This window comes from Petaurus breviceps, unplaced genomic scaffold (genome assembly GCF_028583685.1).
Source record: "Petaurus breviceps papuanus isolate PSGF00001 unplaced genomic scaffold, PetGlider_PUasm1.0 226, whole genome shotgun sequence".
NCBI lineage: Eukaryota > Metazoa > Chordata > Mammalia > Diprotodontia > Petauridae > Petaurus > Petaurus breviceps.
Genome location: NW_027185890.1, coordinates 9,429,214 through 9,453,725, shown reverse-complemented (window position 1 = coordinate 9,453,725; position 24,512 = coordinate 9,429,214). Strand labels below are relative to the sequence as shown.

Here is a 24,512-nt window from a genome sequence, read left to right as displayed (position 1 = left end):
AGGAATACTACCTTCTAAGAAACAGAACAATTCTTCTATACTTTCCTGGGCTTGGGTCAACTTAAGCTGACTCTGGATCAGATGATGCTTGTCTAGATCTTCAAACCCATTACTTAGTGAAAAGGTGTTATAAAGTTCCTGCATGTCATAACAAGCCTCTTGGAGCTTGTCTTGTAGGCTGCTTGGGAGACCTCGGAATTTAGGCATCAGGTCCATGAAGGCTAACTGCAGTTTCAGAGCAATGCTATGGGACATGCCCAGAGCTCGGATTTCCAGGAGCTATAAGAAAAAGGGAGGACAGAAAGAGCTTAGTAAGTATGCAGTTTCTGCTCATTTTAGCACAAATTCTAGATACCCCCCGAAAAAGGCCTAATATATTTACCTGCCGCCTCCTCAATTGCTTTTGTGCAGATTTTGAAGCTGTGTGTATATACAGGTATGCATAGCATACCTTCATACACACACATACATATGTACATAGATATCCAGTAGGCAATGAGAAACAGTTACTTTTAAATTCCTGTATTGGGAACTGGAAGATTCCATTTAAAGTCCTTCTCTTTTACTCCCAATGGGATTGTGGGGGAAGATGCTTTGTTCTTTAAATGAATTCTGAAGTTTTTGCCAACTATATGAACTTCTTAGGCAACCTTTTCTGATAGTCACTCAAGTTCAAAAGTCATCTTTGCATTTTGGTGAAAAATTACAGCAAAAGGAAAAATCAGTTGCCTTAATCCATTGACTGCAAGAATCTCTCTATTCTCCCTGCTCTTATCCTGCTTCAGTTACTTGTCAGTTAGACTATTTCAATATCTTGTACCTCCAATTGATTTTTATTACCAGTTTCCCCTTTACATCAAGGATAGGTCATTTTTTGGAGGGGAAGGGAGAAGCAATTATTCTCGACCAGGATATGACATCAATGCAATACCCACAGCTGCTGCTTTGAATATGCAGATGTATTTCCAGTGTTGAATCACAAAATATAAGAAACTCTCTTCCTCAAAGAAGAAATCAAAGATATTTATTCATATGCCAGAAAGCCAAATCCACCATGGTAATAAAGTTGGTACACATTACCAATGCAAGGAGGGCCACCATCCCCAAGTTTTCCCTCCATCAGGTCTCCCCACAACCTCCTTTAGGCAAAAAGTCCCTCTCTCACCCAGGCTAAGTACTCTGCCTCTCTCTACCTACTCTCTCTCAGCTCCACTTCACTCTCCTACTTCATGTTCCACCTGTTAAGCAAGTTCCTCCCACCACCAGACTCAAAGCAAGTCACATAGGCCTATTAATGGGCAGAAAGGATCTTCCCATTCCACTAACAATACATTTGGCCCCAAGATCTTTTGTGTCCATTATATAGGTCAATGGGAGTCCAGGGGCAACTGGTATCAACAGAACTTCACTACAATATAACAGGGATAACAGAAAATAAACACATAAAAAAATCTTAGGGCAGGAGCTTGAGTACAAGTACCCCATCATTCCCTCCTTCAACAAATGGGACCCCAAATCCCCTGGAGTAAGGTGCAAAAGTCTTTCTTGGTATATCTTATCTAGTTTGTTAGTTGGAATACAATCTTTATTCTTCCAAAATCTATTTCTGCTTTTAATAAAGCAGTAAACAATTCTTTCCTTGTTAAATCTATTCTGACTTTGAATCTACTAGCTATTTGTTTCTCTTGAGGAAATTTATCTTTCCCCTATTTCCCTAAGTCACCTAATTGTGAAATCTTATCCAGTACCTGTGAAAGAGGGTACCCTATTTCCCCAATTAGTACGGTCAGCATTAGTCGTTTATAAGCAGGAAGAGCAGACTTCACTATTATATTTCCTATGAGGAACTGTTCAGGGAATGCTTTGATAAGCACCAGCATCTCTGACCATTATTGCTGTTTTCATTACCTCTTCCTTTAACTTTCTCCTACAGTCTCTAAGCAAATACAAAGGTCTATATCCACTAGGCCACAGAGTCAGTGGGATACTGCTTACTGCATCCCTCTGCAGCCAAAGCTAACAGATGAATTCCATTGTTACCTCCTTGAATGACAGTTCTTAGAGTTTGTTGTACAAAAGGATTCTAATACCTATACATTTCAAACAGTCTATGTTATCTATCCATATTCCTTTGGCCCCCTCATCACCGATTCTCACCATACAAAATACTAGTGATTCTCCCATTTTGGGGGTGTGTCAACTTAAAATATCTGTGACCTCCTGCTGAGAAAAATCCTCAGTTACTTCCTTAAACACTGTGTGTCCTCCCTGGTCCTCCTGCTCCCTTTTTATTATTGGATGTGTACCCAGTCTTAGCCTCATTTAAATTTGTTTCATTTTCCTCCCATGTTTCTGGGTCCTAATCAGTCCTGGTGCTAACAAAGGTTGCATGCACCTTCCTCTTGAAGGTTTTTCTCTTCTTTTTCTGAGCTAAACTGTTTCCTCCCCCCCCCAAACCTGATACTTTCCAGCTTGCTCTTCTAAAGGAAAGTTTGAACTATGTAGCATAGAAAGTTTCTCATGCAAATCAGCTAACTCCTTTTCCATCTGCACCTTTTCCTCCAGCAATTTGTCTCTGCTTTTACATATAATACAATGACTTGTTAACAATGCCCACATTCTTCTACACAGTCCTGCCATTTCTTTCCCCAGTTCTATTGGGATTCCTTGAAAACACCTTTCTAAATTTCTGGGTTATCCCTTCTGCAGCCCCAGTTCCCAATTTTCACAAAGTCCTGTGCTTCTAGCACATTCTCTTGCCAGGGAGGAATAAGGTAAATCCTCCCATTCCAGATAGTCATTTCCTTCCCTAGAGCCTTCCTGTCTCCAAGTAGGTTTTATATTTTGCCATCCTGTTTGTGACACCAAAGATATCACCCACAGAGGCTGCTATGAATATGCAGATGTATTTCCAGGGTTGAATCACAAAATATAACAAACTTTCCTCAAAGAAGAAAGCAAGATATTTATTCATGTACCAGAAAGGCAAATCCACCATGGTAATAAAGAAATTGGTACATATTTCCAATGCAGGGAGCACTGCCATCCCCAAGTCTTCCATCAGGTCCTCCCCAAAGCTCCCTTAGGCAAAATGGCCCTCTCTCACCCAGGCTAGATGCTCTGCCTCTCTGCCTCCTCTTTCTCTCAGCTCCACTTTACTCTCCCACTTCCTGCTCCACCCATTTAACAAGCTCTTTGCACCACAGGCTCCATATGACTCAGGCTCTAAGCAGGTCACATAGGCCTATTAATGGGCAAGAAAGATCTTCCCATTCCATTAACAATATACAGGATAACATGGCTAATAAGTGTCTGAGTGCCAATTTGAACTCAGGTCTTCCTGACTCCAGGGCCAGTGCTTTATGCCCTGTGTCAACCTAGTTGCCTAAGGTATCTTACTGTACTGTTCTGGTCCACAGTTAGAACTAGCATTATGTGATGAGTGGTGGGCCCCACGTATTGACATCCTATTTGTCTCCCCTCCTATTACCAGCTACCTATTTGCTGTTTTCCTCAATTGCTTTGGGCTGTGTCTGAGGGTCCTGGGGATATCAGGTCCTTTTCTTGAGGCTTTTTCTTCCTGACTCTTCATAGGAGCCACCTGATGTGGGTAACCTGTGCTTGTGCAAGATGACTTACATCTGGGATATCCCTTCATAATCTAAAATAAATTCAGCCCTAAGCTTTTTCCGTCTTTGTTTTCCTCTGTTCCTCCCAAGGCTCTTCTCTGGTAGTTTTGGAGCAAGATCACATAACTTAGGAGTCAAAAGACCCAAGTTTGAATCCTGCCTCCACTTGGAGCTTGGAAAGTTGAAACTTCCTAACGTCATTGTTTCTTCCTTTGGTAGAAGAAAGGGATGCCCCCAAGACTCTTTTCAGCTCTCTATCTGTGACCTTTTGATTCTAAGTCTTTTCCTTATATTCCTTCAGCATGTTCTAGTATTTATCAAATCTAGCTTTCTTCTGAAGCTGCATTCCTTGATACCTTCTCCAAGGATGACTGCTCCTCTTCTCAGACACCCAATACAAGTTCAGGAAGAACTGGTATAGTACTTTGCCCTCTTTCTGCTACAACTACTGCAACTCAACAAACAGCTTGTCTTTTGAAGTTCACTCCTTCCTGTCTAGTTACTTGTTGCTTTGTCCTCTCTGGACCTCCAACTGATCTTCCCCCTCCCCAAGTGACATTACTTGCCTCAATCTTACCCCAATCTCTGCTTCTTCAAATACCCTGTCTTTCTAGATCCAGATTCATAAGCCCCTTGTAACCAAGCTACACCAGACTAAGGTTGATTTAATAGTTATTTCTTCTGCATATTAAGGACTAGTCACCTATATACAACTTCTTATACCATACAGCAGGATACCAAAAAAAGAAAAGATAAAAAAACCTGAGAAGTTTCCCAAGAGCCTTGAGAATCTTATCCCTAGAATATTTTCCCTTATTCCCAACCTGACACTCTCTAATTTTCCCTTCTCACCCCCCAAAAGCAAAAAGGCAAGATAATCTTCCTCTAGAGGCACATTGTAAAAGTCACCTTTCCAACAACACCCCCACCCCAAGTCACAAAATAGCTCCCACCAGATTAGAAGAGTCATAGTCCAGCTGCCTGGATTCTACTGATAGATCTCAGTACCTTTCAAGTCTCTATGCTGAGGATTTTCTTCTCTATTTATCCTTTTTCAAGTCTAGCAGAATTCCGTATCCTTCATTAAATCTTCCCCGATTAATCTTAAAACTTCTTTTTGCCAATTTATTTTCACATACTACACTTTGTACCTCTGAAGGCTACAGAAGCCATGTGTAGCTATTCTCAAGTAAGTCATAGATATACCTGCAAAGATGTACTATTTGTCTATTGATAGTTCAGATAGAAAGTTCACTAGAACTTCTGAGGGATCCAGAAAGTTTCAAAGTGAACTAGGGTAGTTAATGCACAAGTAATTGGTAACCAAGTTGCTGTTAGAAGTTTTGAGGTCTCATTATGATGGGTTTTCCTTGAACTCTAAAAGCATGGTGCCATTTTCTTAGTCTCCTGTGATTTGTTGGACACAATTATCCCTAGTCAATATGCTAAGTCAACTCTAGGGTCTATATGGGTGCCTTAAGGTCTTCAGTTTTATACATATTTTAAAAGGCACTATAATCCAAGACTTTATGAAGATAAAGGCTTTCAATATGGTATGTTAGGAACATACCATTTGTCTACCAATTCATCTTAACCTATTCTCATTATCTCCATTAAAAAACATATAGCTTCAGGACTTACATATAGGCCAACACCATTCTTGTAGTTACCAGTTTTCAGCCTTGTCATCATCCCTGCTTCCTCATTCTCTCCACTCCTCCCACCCCAACTGTAGGGTCTTATTGATTCCACAGATTCGATCTCTTCCCTTCTTTCTACTCCTATGGCTCCAACCCTGGTTCAGACCCTTGTTGCCTTACCCAGACTATCATGACAGACTCTCATCTATCTTTTTCTCTGATCAGTTTCCACAAGGTAACCAAAGTAATCTTCCTAAAGCAGAAGTCTGTCATATCCTTACTTGTGAACTTTCCATGGTTTTCTGTTACCTCCAGGATTTTTAATAATCCATTTTCTATTTATATTTCTAGGTTTATATATTCAGTTCTAGCCAAGCTACCTCCTTGATTTCCCCCCAAATTTGGGATTCCTACTTAATGCACGATAGACCACTTATATGCCTAGAAAATACTTTCATGCCTATGTCATGAGAGTCCCTGCTTGACTTCATGGTTTAGTTCTTGTATTATTCTTTTATGGTAGACCTTTCCTGATCCCCCAATTGTAAGTTCTCACCATCCTCCAATATTTACACAGTGAAGTCTTCCTAGTTGAATGCTCCTTGAAGTTTGAGGCAGTTAGGCATTTGTGATACATAGAAGCAAAACTAAAATGTTCATAAGGTTACTGGTCCAATCCCCAAATGGATATCAGTTTGACATTAATGTTCCACATGCCTTTAAGTCTGATACCTGTGTATCACCATCTGCATTTTCTGATTGGTTCCACTTCATCCACATCTCCAACAGGGCCTTATAGTAATTCTGCCGATCCTCAGAACCTTGCTTGCTTTGATAAGTCTGTTGGAACAAAGCATTTGGAAAGCTTGAAGATACAGGTCTGCCTTATAACAGGTTCTTCAGAATTGAAGTATGCTGGACTTATCAAGGAGTCAGAAATTTGTAATTCCTTCCCTTCAGTTGGAGGCCATCCTCTTATACATGCCATAATAAAATAATTGCCATAATGGAAAGGCTACATGGCTAAGTGGAATCTAGAAGCAAGCTTGCTTCTCCCACGTTAACATCCCCCATCACCCACACATACAACCACCCCTGTACCTCCTGGCCTACCTAGCTACTTCTAGAAAGGTAAAGAGCTGGCAGTGGGGCTTAAGGAATAAGGTCAATAGCAGTCAAAGTTATACAGTCTTGGGCAGCATTGAGAGGCAATGTCCCCAACATAGGGTATAAACTGTGACCAGACTAAATGTTCCTAACATCAGTTCTGGGCATTATATTTTTAGGACATCATTTATAATAGTAGAGGTCAAAAGAACATTATCAGATGAACATATGTAATATAGAGAAGAGAAAACTTTAAAGTAGGGTGGTAATGATAGCTATCTCTAAGTACTTCAGTGAGCTAACATAGAAAAGGTTAGAATTTTTTTCCGATCAATTGCTTCTAGCAGGAAAAATGGGTGGGGGGAACATGGAAGTTATAGCCAAAGGCAGATTTAGGTCCTACATAAGGGAATGGTAGGTACAACATACCAATATTTAAAATTCACAATAATGGACTGCATTGAGGAATAATGAATGGATTCTTTACTATGTCAGAAGATGGGGACTGCTCATCAAAGTATTGCTATATGGAGAGGAACTAAGTGGCTCTATATGACTTTTTAATGCTAAATGGCCTTTGAGGTCCCTTCCAACTTAGATTCTGTAAAAATGTTGTTAGGAAGAACTGGTTGGTTTTAGAAGTAGCTTAAGGAGTATAGAAAATCCTACCAATTCAGTTGCTTCATAGAGCTGGTACAAGAGTTTTCTGATGTCACTCTTGGCACTTCTGATATTTTTCAATGCATGCTTATATGCCTGGGGTTGCAGGTTGCTTGGCAGAGAACTTAGTGAGGTGAAGTAGCCTTCGTCTTTTGAAGACATGTCTCTAAAATAATCTCCATCTTCCTCCGAAGGTTCTTGAATATGAACTATTTTGAATTTTTAAAAGAAGCATTAATAATTTTACTAGAATAACCTACTTAAACATTTGCAAAGCACCTACTATGTGCCAGGTACTATGTCAAGGGTACAAGAAGCAACAAAAGACAGTCTCTCCCCTCAATCTAATGGGGGAGATAAAATGGAAACAAATATATGCCAAGCAAGGATATAATCAACAGAGGGAAAGCATTAGAACTAAGAGGGGTTAAGGACTAATAGTAAGCTAGTCTTAGAGACCTTGATGATCCATAGGATATTCCCTTTGGTTGTTTTGAGGAAAGATAATCTTTGCTACATGACCAAATCCATAAGGACATCCAGTTTTCTTTAAACTAAGGCATCAGAAATTAATTTTTTTTAAAGCAATCAAAGTTAAGTAACTTGCTCAAGGTTACACGGCCAGTTATTTCTGGGTATGGTACTAAATATCAGAGCCCGGATTCAATCCCAGGTCATCTCGACTCTGGGGCCAGTGCTCTTACTCGCTGTGCTACTTGGCTGCCCCTACAGCATCAGATTCTTATTGAGGACTAAATATGTAACAGCTATAAGACTGTTGAACTCTTAAATATAAACTTATGTGTAAGTGATTAGTAGCAACTTTACATTTAAAGAAAGGTAGATGACTAAATCATAGGGTACATCGCGACACAGTCTAATCAGGAATTAGCCAGACTAATTTCCACTCAAATGCAGGCCTGAATAAGGGAGAAGATGAGAGGAATTGTATATAACTTGATAGTCACTGACCCACATCCTGTGAGATTGGGAGGTATTTGTCTATAGTTGCTTTTAATTCTTCTAGTGTTTGTTTCTCCTCTTAGATTTCAGACAAGATTTTCTCTTCATCAGACACAGATCTCATGGTAACAGTATTGATGCTTGTGGCATTGTCCTTGCTGGAGTCACTCTTTATGGCATTCATTAATAAATCAGTTTCTTTTGATAGCTGAGCTTTGTCAAATATGATCTCTTTAGGTGAAGGTGGTTTCTAGAAAGAAACAAATTTATAATGCCTTAGCTCTTAACATATTTTGGTTTGGTACCCTCCTGCTTTTTAGCTTTTTCATGTCCCCAAACTTGTACTAGTATATACTATGTTTCTGGGGATCTACTAAATTACATGTTCTGTTATCCCAATTTTCCTGATGCTTGTGACCCTTGCTACTTGGGGTAATCAGCCTATTTTGAAGGTTAGGAAGACCTTCCAAAAATCATAGAAATTAAAAGTGCTGACAAGATCTACCTGGATCAGTAAATGTCCCAATTTTTATATCTCTAGCAGTGGTCTTTCCCTATAGTAGGTATTTATGTAACTTTTGAGCTTCAATTAAACAAGGTAGACAAGAAAATAATCTAGTTTACCCTTAAACATTTAGCAGCTTCAAGTTTCTTCCAGTAATTTCAGAGCTCCCTTTTATTTAACACTTAGTATTTGTGTTTATATATATATATATGTATATATATATATGTATATATATATATGTATATATATGTGTATATATATATATATATATATATATATATTGAGGTTTGTTAACATGAAGGTTCAAGGTTCATTGGGAAAAAATGTTGGAAGGGTAAGTCCTTTGGAACTACCCATTTAGAGAATGAAGGAATAGAGGCATATATAGGTCTGAGAGAAGAGAGACAGGGAAACTCGGTGAGAATCTAAAAATTATAGGCAGAGAAAAGTTCAGGTTAGACTAAGTACAGAAGTAAGTATCAGATGCTAGGCATAAGAGAACCAAAGGAAATCTGTAATTATGAAAACACAGGTGTGATGTTGTTGGTACATAACATTCAGAGGGAAAAGCGAGAATAGGTTTGGCTCCATATAACTCCTGGGATTCTAGACTCACAAAAGTTGGCTGTGACAACTTATAGAAATGAAATTTGGGGAAGCCAATGACTGATAAAGGGGCTGGTACAAGGCACCATAGTCCTTTTGAAGAAACCCTCCCATATTTAGCAGTAATTAACTGGCTGGTCCTTCATATGATCTTGATATTGCCTTTGTTTGTACTATACTAGTTTCCTAATAGATGCATCTGGGGGACTCTGGGCCTGGAGACAGAAGACTGGAGTTCAAATGTGACCTCAGATATTTACTAGCTATGTGATTCCTGGCAAGTCACAATGTGTCTGCCTCAGTTTCCTTAACTGTAAAATGAGGGTGAAAAATGGGACCTACCTTGGGTTTTTTGTGAGGATCAAATAAGGTATTATTTTTTAAGGCACCTGGCACATAGTAGGTACTTAATAAATGCCTCCCCAAAAATGATTTGAATGGCAATGGTTGGTTAGTTAATACTGAGGAGGGGGTATAGGCTTCCCTCTGAAGTAGATGGAGAAAACGTGATATTTTACTTATATTACCTGAATTTACATTTCTGGATAAGTTTTCCTTTCAATTAGACCAATGTTCACCTGTTAAGTGGCTCACTCCCTAAATTTTATACAAATTTATTCTCTTTATCTGTTAGCTTAACTGGGTTTTTTTTTTTTGCTTTTTTTTTTTTTTAAAGAAATTGGGGTTAAGTAACTTGTTCAAGGTTACACGGCCAGTTATTTCTGGGCGTGGTACTAAGTGTCTGATACTGGATTCGATCCCAGGTCATCCTGACTCTGGGGCCAGTGCTCTTACTTACTGTGCTACCTGGCCTCCCCTGTTAGCTTATCTGTTATTGGTCCTTGTTATCTGTCCAGTTTTCAGTCCTTGATTAGTGTAGAGACCATTAATATATTCAAGTTGTTTCCCCTTCAGATATTCACTTTAAAAAAAAAAAAAGGAATTTATATAGAGCCCTTCTTCAGTCTACCATGGTTACCTATGATTACAAGCTCCTGAATTCAGCCTCGAATTTAAAGGAAATGGTTTAAAAATTTTAGAAGGGTTATATGTAGTAGAAAGCCTGTATAAGGCCACTATGGACTGCATTCAACACATGTAGGCTAATTACTTCTTTATTATAATGAACTCAGTGCCAAGTCCTAATAGGATGCTATAAACCCAGACAATTGAGACATTAGACCCAAGACTGGATTATTTTCATAGTGGATTCACAATTAGCTCAGACTGTATGTAAAAATTATCTCTTTTGATACCTGTGATCCGCTCATTCTCTCTTGCCTGATAGGCTCACTTGAAGCTGAAAATAAAAGCATTATTGATTAAAACCTAGAAGGTACTGATGGAAATAGCCTTCAATAAGGTAAACTAGTACCAGTAGTGACAAGTCTTTGGGATGAGAGCAATTAAACCACCTCTGATTTTTCATTCTACCTTTAAAAAACAAAGAAGATCAAGTCAAGGGAAGTTTCTATTTCACAAGAAATGACTGTTGAATTCAGAGGTTGATTACTCTAAAATCTTACATTTAAATGTTCAATAAGTCTAACCTGTTTAGGTGATTTATAGCAATAATTCCATATTCAGGATCTCAACTCCATGCTATTTTTTTTTGCCTTTTTGGAGGGCAATTGGGGTTGTGATGTGCCCAAGGTCACACAATCCATGCTATTCTTTAAGGCATTGTAATAGTAATGACATTTAAAGATTCCCCTATATTGGCTTGGTTTTTGGTTTGATTGTGTTAAAACCCAGAGCTTGTTAATCCCACTTGTGGGATGGACTTGTTGACGTGAAAAGAGAGTGCTGAACTGGGAGGAGCTGGTGACGTAGATTTGGAGAGACACAAGAGAGAGGCAGAAGAACTTTTTAGAAGCAGCATCATGGAGGCAGAGAGAGACTGAGAGGATTGCTGAGGGCCACTTTGAATTGCCCAGGACTTTTGAGACCTGCCACCCAGAGCTGCCAAGGACTGAGGAGACATGGCTGTTATGCTGGTACTTTGTCTGTCTGTTTTGATGTTGTTTTGCCAGAGTTGTCTACTGGTGAAGGACAGTGCTGTTGTTGCAGAAGTCTGGGAACCTTTCTGTTGGTTCAGAGTTCCTGAGACTGTTCTGCAGACAGAGAGTGAATACTGTCCACTGGTGAAGGACAGTGCTGTTGTTGCAGAATTCTTGGAACCTTGCTGTTGGTTCTGAAGCCTGAAGAAGGATTTTCTTGTTGTATGTTTACAGAAATCCTGGAAGAGGGTTTTGCTAATGTTTTCAGGGCTCCTAGAACTGTTCTGCCGACAGAGAATGAATTAATGAAGAGACTGGCAATGTATCTTGTGGCCTTGCTAAGCTTTGTCTCCCCAGGAACAAAGATTGCTGAGAACTTGCCTCTGTGTCAAGATAAAGAGAAGACCTTCATTTGGGTATTAAGTGCTGTGCTTAAACTTGTTGTAACTCTGGGATAGATTCAGTTGTGATCCAGGAGTGGGGAACTTTTGACCTTTTTGTGTTTTATGATTGAACAAATGAATGTACTTTACTTATGATTGGAAACTAATCTCCATTTGACAAGAGGGGCTTTGTGATGGACTAAATGAAGGTACAGCCTAGGGGTGGAGTAGTATTTGGAACAGGGACTTTGTAATTGATTGAATGAATGTAAGGTCCTGGGGTGGGATAGTACTTGGAGATTATTTAATCACACTTAGTAAATGCTGTATTTTGAATGATGTCATATTTTGGTCTTCTCTGTTCTTAATTTGTCACTGAATAAAATGGAGAGCACCTATGCTGGTATTTTGAACCTTGGGAAGTTGCCTTTCCTTGGCATTACATTACAGGTATCCATTCTTTACTTGATTGGTACAAATACAAGTAAGTATTCTAAGGTAGCATGCCCTAATAGAAAAGGCATTGAGTTTGGAGTCAGAGGGATTGGGCTCAAATCCTGCTCTACTCCTTACTGCCTGTGTGACCTTGGAGAAGTACCTTCCTTTTCTCTGGACTCAGGTAATTCATTTGTCAAAAAGAGGGGCTAGATGAGATGATCTCTCCAGCCCCTTCCAGATACTGTGATCTGTTCTCCATCCAGCCTTAGGCCTCCTACAAACACAATAAAAGGTCTTAAAGGCCCACATGAAAGTCTGTGGATCGTAGTCATCTTGTTGGGAAGAACACTGCATCCATATTGCCAATAGAAGGAAACCTGATATTTTGTTTTATTATAACATTTATATGATCTAGGTTTAGTACTTAGAGATTGTTTCTCCCATTTTCCAGATAACAGGGCTCCTAAGCTATATCAACTTTGGGATGTTGGGGGGGGGGATAGAGAAGATTTTGGTTTCCAACCACCAAGACAGCTGTTTTGGCCCAACTTTGGAAGTAATTGGAGCTCTCGACTAATTCTGGGTCAAAGCTCTGAGATTCTAGTTATTTAGTGTGATATGTTAATGTCACTTCATTCCTGGCCAAAAATAGGGAGTTTTGCCTTAATTACTAAGCAAACTTTGTCAAATCCAAATTCACACAGACAGTACTATCTTACTTGGTCAATTTAAAACACTCCAGAAACCAGAACTATCTCCTCTTTCAAGAGACTCTATTAAGTACATCAGGGTCACTTCCAACTAAAGCAATGTTCACTTACTTTTGGCATTGAGCTTAGTCACAATCTCTTTTGCATCATCAAGCATATCAGAGATAGTCTTCTCCATCTGTGATGGGCTTGTTCTGGTTTCTGCAAGATGGAGAGTCTCTTTGCTAGTAGTAGATGTATAGTCCATGCAAGCCTCCTTTATGCCAGTAGTAGTGATATGGCTAAAGTGATACCCGTCCATTTTTCTTCTCATTCCAATCTAAAAAGAAAATATGAGTAATTACATGAATCTCAAAGAGAGATTACATTATATTGGCTGGAAATTCTCTGGGGAATTCCATCTTAGCTGAAGAATATGGGTGATGAGCAGTTAGAACACCTGGATTTGATTCTGTGTTCTGGAACAGCTATAATATTGGGCAGGTACTTTTAATAATGTAGTACGTGCTTAGGTGGTGCAGTGGATAGAGCATCAGGCCTGGAGTCAGTAAGATCCAAGTTCAAATCCAGCCTCAGATACTTCCTAGCTGTGTGACCCTGGGCAAGTCACCTAACCTTGTTGGCCTCAGTTTCCTCATCTGTAAAATGGACTGGAGAAGAAAATGGCAAACCACTCCATTATCTTTGCCAAGAAATCCCCATAGGGGGTCCCAATGAATCAGGCATGATGGAAAAATGACTGGACAACAAATTTCTTTCTTTATCTGTAAGATGGGGGATAAATACTTTTACTATCTAGTACACAGGATTTTTGAGGACCAAGTGAAATTAGCATATGTAAAGAGTAAGAAAATTATCCAAGCTATCTAGGAGTGAGAGCAAATGATCCAAACTTTTAGGTGTTGGCCAAAAAGAGGGAGGTGAGGAAGAAACCTACCAATATCTTAAGAAGGATATAATGCTGGTTGTTGTCCCTCTTATTCTTTGGGCCTTGTTTCAAGGATAACTTTTACCTCCTCTCCCTGTGCCTTCCCAATATTTCCCTAGCCCTTTTATCTGGCATTTATACATGTACATATCAATATTAGGTGCCACAATATTGCAAGTTGGGGTCTGAGGGTGTTTATTTGGAGGTCAGAGGAAGAGGGAAAGTTCATATGGATCTAGAAAGATACAAGGAAACCTGTCCCCATTCTTAGTCCAAGAATTCTTCCCCCTTGCCTGAAATAGCAATACAAAAAAACTTAATATGAATTTATGTTAGTGATATCTCCTTGTCCTCTGAGTATGCAAATAGTCCTGAGAAATAGCAGCTTACTTTCAAAAGGACTGTATGGAAGGAGGGCAGCAGTTCAGAGCTTGTGTAAGGATAGAGTAGACCAATAAAGGGTTAGGAGAACAATTACAGTGACTCTAAGGAGGTTAGTGCTGTGTTAAGTCAAGTCAGTGAGATGGCAAGCTTGAAAGGGAAAAAGCCTGCATCTACTGCAATACTAGAAATTGTGTAGCCCCATGTTTTCTCTTCACTTAGGCATCACTGACTTTTTAGAAGTTTAGTTCATTTCCAAAGGAATTAGTATTACCACAGACCACTTACAAATCGGATCTTACATAACTTCTGTGAAACACCTGAGCAGAGCTGAATGGCCAACTTAGAACTGCCTATTTTCACTCAAATCCCCAGTCTTATAAGCAGCCAATTACAGTTCAAAGACATATCCTCTGGAACTCAGATCTGAATTTTCTTAGATGAGATGATTTCTTATAGAGTCTAAGATGCTAGAATTTTATACTTTAAAAAAGTTGAGGAATTGGCTTTCTCCTAGGAAAGAAATTAAGAAGTGGTACCTTCCAGCCTTTATTTCTCCATCTGTGAAACAGGGATAATAGTACCATGCTCAAGAGCTTGTTGGAAGGATCAAACATCATGATATATGTAAGCTATCTGCAAACCCTGAAGAGCTATACACTTGTCACTGTCACCATTATCATCCCCTTCCTCCATCACATCTAGTTGGGGGAGGGAAGAAATAGAATCCAAGTACATGAGTTAGTAGGTCAGTCTCTAGGCCTTAAGTAATATGTAGTTCTGATTATACATTGACAGAGCTAACTGATCTGTCACTATATGCACCAAGACATATAATATTTAATCCCAAGCACTCCCTTGACCTGTGGCTCTGGTCCTCTTCCAGTGACTTGGGATTATAAAGGGTGCTTGAGATTTTCCTCAGTTTTGGGGGCCTTGTCAGTCACCTTCTATAAAGCATGCTCCTACAAAAACACCCAACTCTAAATTTAACATAATGGAAAGTTAACTAATTCAAAACGATAATGGGTACAGAGAAACGTTTAGCTGGAAATCAGTTTGATACAAAAGAAAGTATTGTTTTTTGTGCAAACTATTCATACAGTTTGAGACCAAGTTATAAGATCTTTTCCTTCAAGGAGAGAAGGCTCATTTATCAGGAGCATTCCATTTTTATTATTATCATAGTTTAGTTCTTCATCCATTTCTTATGTTCTGAACTGCAATTTCACTCTTCTAGTCTTTGCTTGTACACTATAAAAACTTTTCACTGAACAACAAATATGCCATTTCAAATAAACTTAAACATTCTCTACCCAGCCCTATTATAATAGCCACATAACAACTCTTTTTCCTTCATATATTTCCTTAAAAGGAGAGTAGTATTCCTGTATAGGGGAGAACATCCCCACTGAATTAAAAGACTAAACTATTCAGCACAGCATCTTTAATTCTCCCCACTTACCTAGTGACAATCCTGAGAATATAGCTGCTGGAACTACTTTGGCCTTCTCATGATATATATATATATATACAGTTTGGGGGTGAGTAGGAATTGAAACTTTATCATTGGCAGATGAAGCAAATAAACAATCACTAATTGAATTTCAAGTCCTGTTGCCAATGAATTACACGATGACTGTGGGTGGCAGAATTAGGAAAGAGTCAATGAGTTGATAGGTTCTACATTAGTTCTCACACCTGTACTTCTTACTGACAGAGTTTCATAGCCTTTCTGACTTTTCAATATATGTTTAAAAAAGCATTAATTTATCTTGCACGGTTTATATAACCTTCTTCATAGGCCTAGCTGAATTATTTTAGTACTGTATAAATAAATCAGAAATTTAAAAGATTTCCAAATGATTCTTTCTTTACAAACAACCCCCTGGAGAATAGGGCTATTTCAATTTAGTGTAGGTAAACAAATGGAAACTACAAATTCATCTGCTTACTAACCATTTTAGAGAAGAAATAAAGATAATAAGGTTGACAGCAATTTCATTAGGATTAATGATCCCTTCTTACTTCTTTCCTTTCCTGTAAGGATCTGATCAGTCAGGTGGTCCATCTGCTCTTAGTAAATCCCTCCTATTGATGGTATCCTCTATAGGCCTTGCTAACTAAAGTGATTAATCCTGATTAATCACGTGGTATGACAAAAGTTGGTGCTGTAAGAGTATCTCTGAGTAAATGATGGTAGAAAAGTAATTGAAACAAAAAGGCTAAAGAAAACTAGAGGTGTGTGTGTGTGTGTGTGTGTGTGTGTGTGTGTGTGAAATGCTGGATGTGTGAAGGCATAATGTATAATGAGTTTGGGCAGGTAGATTCAAGCCAAGGAGTTAAGGGTTTTAAATGCCAGACAGAGGAGTTTCTATTTGGTCCTATGGGTCATAGGAAGAAGCCACTAGAATTTATTGAGTTGGGAAATGGCATAGTTAGACTTTTGCTTTAGGAAAGTCATTTTGGCAATTATGTGGAGGATTGGAGAGAGAAGAAACTAGAAGCTATGAGTCTATTTAAGATGCTACTGCAATAGTACAGGAAAGAAGTGTTGAAGGTCTGAACTAGGGTTGTGGCAGTGTGACTGGAGAGGAGGGGAGAAATGCAAACTATACAAAAATGGCGGTGCCCTCAGTGGAAAGAAGAAAGTTCGGAAGAGTTATGCTCTGGGGAAAAGATAATGAGTTCTCTTATAGGGTATGTTGTGGTGTGTATAGAATAATCAGCTTGAAATGTGCATTAGGCAGTTGGTAATAACAGAACTAGAGTTCACAAGATAGATAAGCAATAAATAATGTATAGATCTGGGAATCACTTAGAGAGAGGTGATCATTAAACTTTTGGGAGCTGTGAGGTACATTGGTCTCTAGTTATATAATCCCCATCAGTGGATAGGAGGTGAAGTTGGGAAGTTTGTCACTATCATAACTGTTTATTAAAGAGAATACTTTGGCTAAGTGAGACTGGAATAATAAGATTTGACATTTATGTATCACAGTGTGACTTATAAATTGCTTTACATTAATTATCTTGTGTAATCAGCACAATGATTATGAAGTGGGACAATTATTCTTATGACTATTTTTAGAAGGGAGGAAGCAAACTCTGAGAGACAAAGTGACTTGCCCAGAGTAGTTGGTTTATGACATATGAAATAACCTAGTTTCTCAGTGAGGCATTTGGAGCAATATTATGAGAGTTGATCAGGTATCTCGATTGTCCTAGGATCTAAAATTGAGAGTTTTCACATAGTGGTAATAATCATTTGATCTGCATGGAGCTGGACATAAAAGAGGGGAAAATACTTCCCCAAACCATCTGGCAAGGTAAAAAAAGTATATATACACACACATATATATACACATACACACATACACAATATATGTGTATATTCATATATTTAATGTGTACACACATAAATATGTCTGTGTTTATTAATGTGTATATATGTATACATAGTATAACATGTACTTTAGAATACAAGACTTTCCCTGATTGTTTCACATCAGAAAACACTTGTGTGATGGTACCAAAAAGCTTTTCTGGGCATTCAACTGAAATCCATGTTCCTTTGTAGTCTTAGGGAAGTTGTATGAGAAAATAATCCTTCTTAGAGATTCCTATTGACAGGTATTGATATGTTTGAAAATTAGGAACTCCTGAACTAAGTAGATAGATTTCAACTACTCAGATACTGAAACAGATCTGTGATCTCATCTATTTCAAAATCCCCTCAAACAGTTTTGATTACAACTTATCCAGGCCTATCCATCTCACATTATGTTTTTCCCATCTCCTCCCATAAGTCTGTCATCCCAGAGACCTTTTTCACTTTTCCCTGACATTTCAAGATCATGTCACCAGTAGGTTTCTCTGGATGTCCACCTGTTTATCTCCTTTTCTCTCACCCTGTGACAAACCCATGTCTTCTTTGTATTATATAATTCCTTTTATTCCTATTCTTTTTTGGAGTTCCCCTCATTGGTTATATGTGATAGTCTGCACACATCCACTACGAACCTCTTTGTTGTCATCTGTGTGAAATTCATTTTGAGGTATACAGAGACAGCCATAGTCCATGTCTTAGTGTTATATAGCAAAGGTAATTGGTATTAAAAAGGATGGGCCTCTCCTTTCTTGGGAAGCTTTAGGTCAGTAAAAGAGCATTACAGTTTCCCAAAGGCCCTTCTTTCCCTGAGGTACAGCTCTGGACCCAACTCATTGCCCATCTGTCTGTCTGTCTTAGATATACATACCCGTGTTTCCCGATAATAAGACCTATCCCAAAAATAAGCCCTCCCCTTACTGTGTAAGATTCCTCTAAAATGAGCCCTCCCCCGAAAATAAGCCCTATTGAGATTGCTACTGTAGTGAAGGTGATCCCCTGTGCTACACGCTACATTATGGTATCCTCTGTATGCACCCCCCCCGGGTGAAATGCACGCCGCGCTCCGAGCTGCATCCAATAAGAGCTGCAGCAGTGAGCGCGTCATCCTGTTATTTATTGAATTCATTATTGAATAAAGGTACATTTTTTTGTTCACATTTACCTGTTTATTAAAATTGCTGTCAATGTTCATTAAAATAAGCCCTCCCCTGAAAATAAGCCCTCTGGTGTTTTTCTGTCCAAAAATATAATAAGACAGTGTCTTATTATCGGGGAAACACGGGGTACTGATGGACAAGCTCCATAAGGCCTTCATCCAAATGCATGTTATGATCTGGACAATCAACGTTGAAACATCAGCATTAGGTCCAACCAAACTCTTTTGAGCACATACGGATCTCCAGGAGACTTTCTAGTGTCCAGGGGTTTGATGCACAATGTCATCCACGAAAAGAACCATCTGGAGGAGCTTGCCATCCCCAGGCCTCTGATGGATCTGTTCTATCACAGTTGAAAAACCTTTGGTGAGCATAAATTTCCCTAGTTTATTCCTTGCCTTATACTTATCATTACAGAAGTGTCAAACAAGGTTTTATTTTTATTTTGTTTATTTTTTAGCAATTGCACTTAAGTGACTTACCCAGGGTCACACAGCTAGTAAGTATCTGAGACTGGATTTGAACTCAGCACTCCATAACTCCAAGGCTGGTGTTTTATCCACTCTACCACCTTGCTTCTCCTGAACAAGTTTTAAAAAATATATTTTCAAGAAATATTGAATAATTTTGATTTATAGATGGAAGGCTTTAACATGCTGTTTTCTTTTGTTGAATCAAATACTTTTTCATAGTAAACAAACAATAAATGCAGTGTGATGTTAATATTATCAACATTGGCAAAGATGTGGTCCATTGTTGAATATCACTTGTGAAAGCCTCCTTGTTTCCTATCAGTACTCTCATTGAGAATGCCCTTGATTTGTATATAAATGACTCATAAAGATTTTGTATACATGGGAGAGTAGGCATATAGGCTGTAGTTATTGATGTGTTGGTTCCCTTTTCCCATAAATAATAAGCTCAATATATTTTATGCAACTTTAGTATGTTCTCCTCCTTCAGATATCTTGTACATCATTCCCTCAGTGCTTCATAACTGTCACATCAAACACAGATCACCTTAAATAATTTTGTCCAGTCCCCTTGCTTTACCTTTTTTTCTTCCCTTTAGTACCAATTTACCTCTTCTAAAAGCACATCTAGGACTGTAGTAGTGTGATTCAAATGGGGTGATTACAGTATACTTGATGGAGAAAACAGTCTCATATTAATTTTTGCAAATATTTTCCATTTTTACTCTACAGTTTTCCTTCAATTTTCATCCTTAAGTACCCTTGCAATGGTGTTGCTTAGTTGGATGTTTTAGTAAGTTTTCTTTAAACTGGTTTTCCCCTCCACTATTTCTCTATGTTTTAAATGATTCTATCTGTAACCATTATCTTCCTACTAAGATTTTACAATTGAGTTTATATTATAATCTGGTGTTGCTTTTGACAACATCTTTCTCCCTGTGACAAATAAATCAGATGACTGGCTAAAGCAGTTTATGAGATCTTTTGGTTGTCTCCTCTTTGTGGTCTTGAAGCTGCACAGATTTAAAACTTTTGTATAAAATTACAGTAGTTGATGTCAATGCCATTTCTGTTGTCATTTTCCTATATTTTAATGTCAATTGATTGCTCAGGGCTGTTAAATTGTCTTCCATATATTTTTTCACTACTACTCTTCTTCCTTTTTTTAAAAAGTCACATTCTGATCTCAGCTCAAATAAATTGATAGTGTAACTGTATACAGACAACTAACTCAGGGATAATTCTACATCAAACAGAAGTCTTATCTGTTAAAATCTATTCTCATATCTATCAGTTCTTTTTATCAAAAACAGTGTTCATGACATAGAGGCCTGGGGCTCCTATATAATCCTTATCTTTGAATTTTCTCACTCTTCTTCCTGTATGATGCTTTCATATCTATATCTGTTTACATCTACATCTTTATATCTCATACCATCTCCATCTTCATCTCTTTTTACCTTTACAATAAAATCACAACATATCAGAGTGTATGTTGACTTAATTTGGGGGGTCTCATAAAGTTCTTCATAAAACTATTTACTTCTTTGTCTTCAGTGACTCATTCTGTGTGTGTCATCATTATTTACATGGTATTCTTTCTGCAAATTCTTATTGTTACAGTACATTATTTATCAATATATGATGATTAAGTGTCCTGTGAAATAATGTTTCTACTTGTCTTTGAGTGTACAATAAAATCCACTTCATCAATGCCTTTCTTTGCCTCCCCAAAGAGTTGTTTTGTTTTGTTTTTAATAATTTCTTTTTTTTGGTTTCATTTATAGCAAGAACATCAAGCTAGATATAATTTGGTTCCTTTAGTTATATGCTTCCTTTTTTCATCATTATATAACATTAATCTTGCTTTTAGAGTAAGACTGGTCAGAGTTACATAAAAACACTGAGCTTTACTTATTGATAGTCTAAAAACTCTGATACTTAGCTTCCTCTACCTCTTTTCTCAGCCTTTGTGACCATCATGTAGTGGCAGGAGGAGACATCAGGACTAATGGCCATTTCTTCTTTTTCTTTGTTTCATAGGTTGCCATGGGCAAAAAGAATTTCATCAGTAGGTGATCAGGCTTTTGAGTGGGGATGTGTCTTTCTATAGTTACATAGATTATCCTTAGAAAACTGTCTTGGTCACTTCCGGGGACCATCCTCATCCTTTCCAGTACATAGAATTTGGCAGAGCTTGCACTCTGATGACATAGCTTTCAGACAATCAGAGCATGTATCAAGCACTGTTATAACAGCTGTTGATACAGACAATAGTGAAATAGTCCCTACCATTAAGGGATTATTTTAATGCATCTGAAAACATATATACAAATGAGTGTATGAGGACAAGATAGTTTCGAGAGGGGCATGCCTTACTGTCTGGGGGGAACTGGGAAAGATTTCTTGAAAAGGCAGTGTTTGAGATGAGTCTGAAATGGAACCAGGGATTTGAAGAGGTAGAGGTGAGGAAGGAGTAGGGCATTCTAGGTATGGAGAACAGAAAGTACAAAATTGTAGAATTGGAGGATGGATGGGATTGTTCTTTTAGAGGGATTCTTTGTTTTTGTTAGGTTGTTTAGTTGTTTTTCAGTCTTGTCTGACTCTTCATATCCCCTTTTAGGGTTTTCTTGGTACACATGCCAGAGTGGTTTGTCATTTCCTTCTCCAGCTCATTTTACAGATGAGGAAACAGGATTAAGTGATTTGCCCAGGATCAGTAAATATCTAAGGCTGGATTTGAAGTCAGGGTCTTCCTAACTCCAGTCCCATCACTCTATTCACTGTGCCACCTAGATGCCCTAGAGGGATTCTAGCTAACGGTATTAATACTTATGGATTGTTGTGAAAACTGCCACATGGAAAAATTAGGATTAGTCACAATATTCCAAGAACTGTCCAGGTGAGGATGATGAACTTTAATCATAGATTTGCATAATTAGAGAGCTCCTTCAAGGTCAATTATTCCAGAATTCCCCCAATTAATTTATCTGCAGAATATTATTTTACTTGAATTTATTGATGGAACCCATAAATGTTAATCTAGGATGTAGCATTTTTTTTTTCAATAAAAGGGAACCAAGGAAATTTAGGAGCAAAATAGAATTAGGCCTATTTTTATGCCTTCTTCCCTTCACCCCAGTTACCCAAATAACACACGTAGCACTGAAATGTTCTCTCAGAATCATAAGGACAGGAACTCTATTCCTTTGGGACTGAAGACCTGGATCAATTTTTAAAAATATACATATATTTGTATTCTTAATGAATTAAAATAGATCCTTGTCTGGATTATTATCAGAATGGAAATATGATGTTGAATTCCACATACCTAACAGGTTGACTAAACACTTTACTTATTACTTTCAGGTATACTTGCTATGTCTCTGTAAGGAGTGTACAACTGAAGAATCAAAAGGTAACTTCCCTTAGGTCTCCTTATGGTCCATATTCTACCAGTAATCCTTGGACATAAGTTTGAATGAAAGGGCATTCATTAAGTGATTGCTATGTGCTGAAAACTCTGGCAAGTTCTGGTGATGCAAATAAAAAAGGAAGACAGCTCCTGACCTCAGAGAGCTTCTATCCTTTTTTTTGATGTCCATTTCAAATAGATTTTATTCTCCAGAACAAGAATTGCATTTCTACATGTATGCAGTACTGAAAAAGTGCAATGTTGTTCATTTCTCTTTCTCAGCCTGCTTTCAAGTGTTCAGATTGCCTAATTATACACAGTAGCTGAAATGCTATTTTTAACCTGCCACTTGCCTTGGCTACAAATTTTAATTTTTCAATTTTTGAAGACTTGCGTGGAATCTCTCTCTTCCAGTGTATTTAGTCCATTTCTTCAATGTTGGGTCTAGAAGAAGCACCTTTAGATAGAGCTGTTCTGCAACCTGGCTATTTATCTGGTATGCTGCAGTCATGACCCCTGCCCTCTAGTACAGCTTAGTAATGTTGGGGTTGTGTACTGTCTCCACTTCTTTCTACTAATGTTCCAATTTTTCCTTCACGGTTGTGTGGTTCTTATATGAAGCCAGCTGATTATTTTACTACATTTGTCAAAGACCACCTATCTTCATCAATGTTATCAAAATCAAATAGAAATGGCAACCACAAAACCAAACAGAAGGTTCCCTTCAGGTCATATATTGACTTGGAAAGACACATATTAACATGATCTATGTTCCACTGCTTTTTTATTTATCTTGCTAAATATTTCCCAATTATATTTTAATCTGGTTTGATAGCATATTTGACTCCTTTGGTCTTTATCACTAATTTTACCTTGGACTATCTCCACTAAGAAGACATGTCAATGGAGGGAGATAACATTTATTGCTTGGGCTGGACCTGATACAGATTAATCACCTGAGATTTTATGATCAATACTGGAATTGAGTGGGAAAAAACTAGTAGGTCATTTAATAGTTAACAAAAGGAGATTTACTTATTCATAGTAGGAGGGTAATATTCAATAAGACATTGAGGACAATCCAAGTTGATTCAGGTGAGGGAAGCTCCTTGCCTCTGAATTCTCCATGATGGTCTGTATGGCAAAGTATAACTCACAGCCCCTCCTCTGGAAGTCCTTCTCTCTGTGTAGTTACTTCATGCAGAATCTTTGTTGTTGTTTGCCCTTCATTCTCAAAGAGGACCAATGACATCATGAGGGTGATGTCTTGACTTGCATGTGAATTGGATATAAGTGAGGCAGGACTGCACAGTCATCAGCCTCACTCCATAGAAATGTTGACTGCGTGAGAGGAAGGGAAGGGGGAGAGACAGACAGACAGACACAGAGAGAGCCACAGAAAGGCAGAGACAGAGATGGACAGAGACAGAGAGAAGGGTGTCCAGGACAGCACCTTAGTTATAACCCATGGTTAGGGAGACAGAACCTGGATGATGATCCATCAGAAGAGGCTAAGGATGAGTGGACCAACAGAGTAGCAGGCCCAAGCATGGGCTCGTCTCAGAGATGTCCCTGGATGTCCCCCTTACATAAACTCCTCCTCTTGGTCTTTAATTTGCTTATGTAAACCTTCAAGGATGCAGACTATAATAGCCCATGTCTGAAAACTAAGCTGCCAGCCTCAAAAGCCACTACAATTGGTCAGGCTTAGCTCAAGGATAAGTAACATAAGCTAATAAAAGATGCCTGTGGAAGGAGCCCAGTGACATTCCAGGCCTGATCAGACCTCAGCATGGCTGTGTGTGCTCCATGGGACAGAAAACCCATGACTTGGGCAGCTGCACATCAAGCATCTGCTGGGACACCTCTGTGTGGGTGTTCTTCCTCTGACTACATATCCTCATTTAAATAAACCTCAGCAGCAGAAAGCCAAAGGCCTGTATCTTCTTCCTTATTTCAATATCCCCAAATGAACTCACTATAGACAAACAAGAAGAGCACCAAGAGGGAGCAGCATTTTGTGTTTTGCAGTTTTTTTGTTAAAACTCAGGGAGTTTTCACAGTTTGGTGCACATGATTTCTCCCAGGGACACATAACTCAGAGGAAAACAGAAATACAAGGAAAC

At 38.4% G+C, this 24,512-nt stretch overlaps 1 pseudogene; it reads right to left on the bottom strand.

Annotated features, from left to right (window-relative positions):
* The window catches only part of LOC138166822 (uncharacterized), an 83,833-nt pseudogene that overhangs the window by 203 nt on the left and 59,118 nt on the right, over window positions 1–24,512 (bottom strand).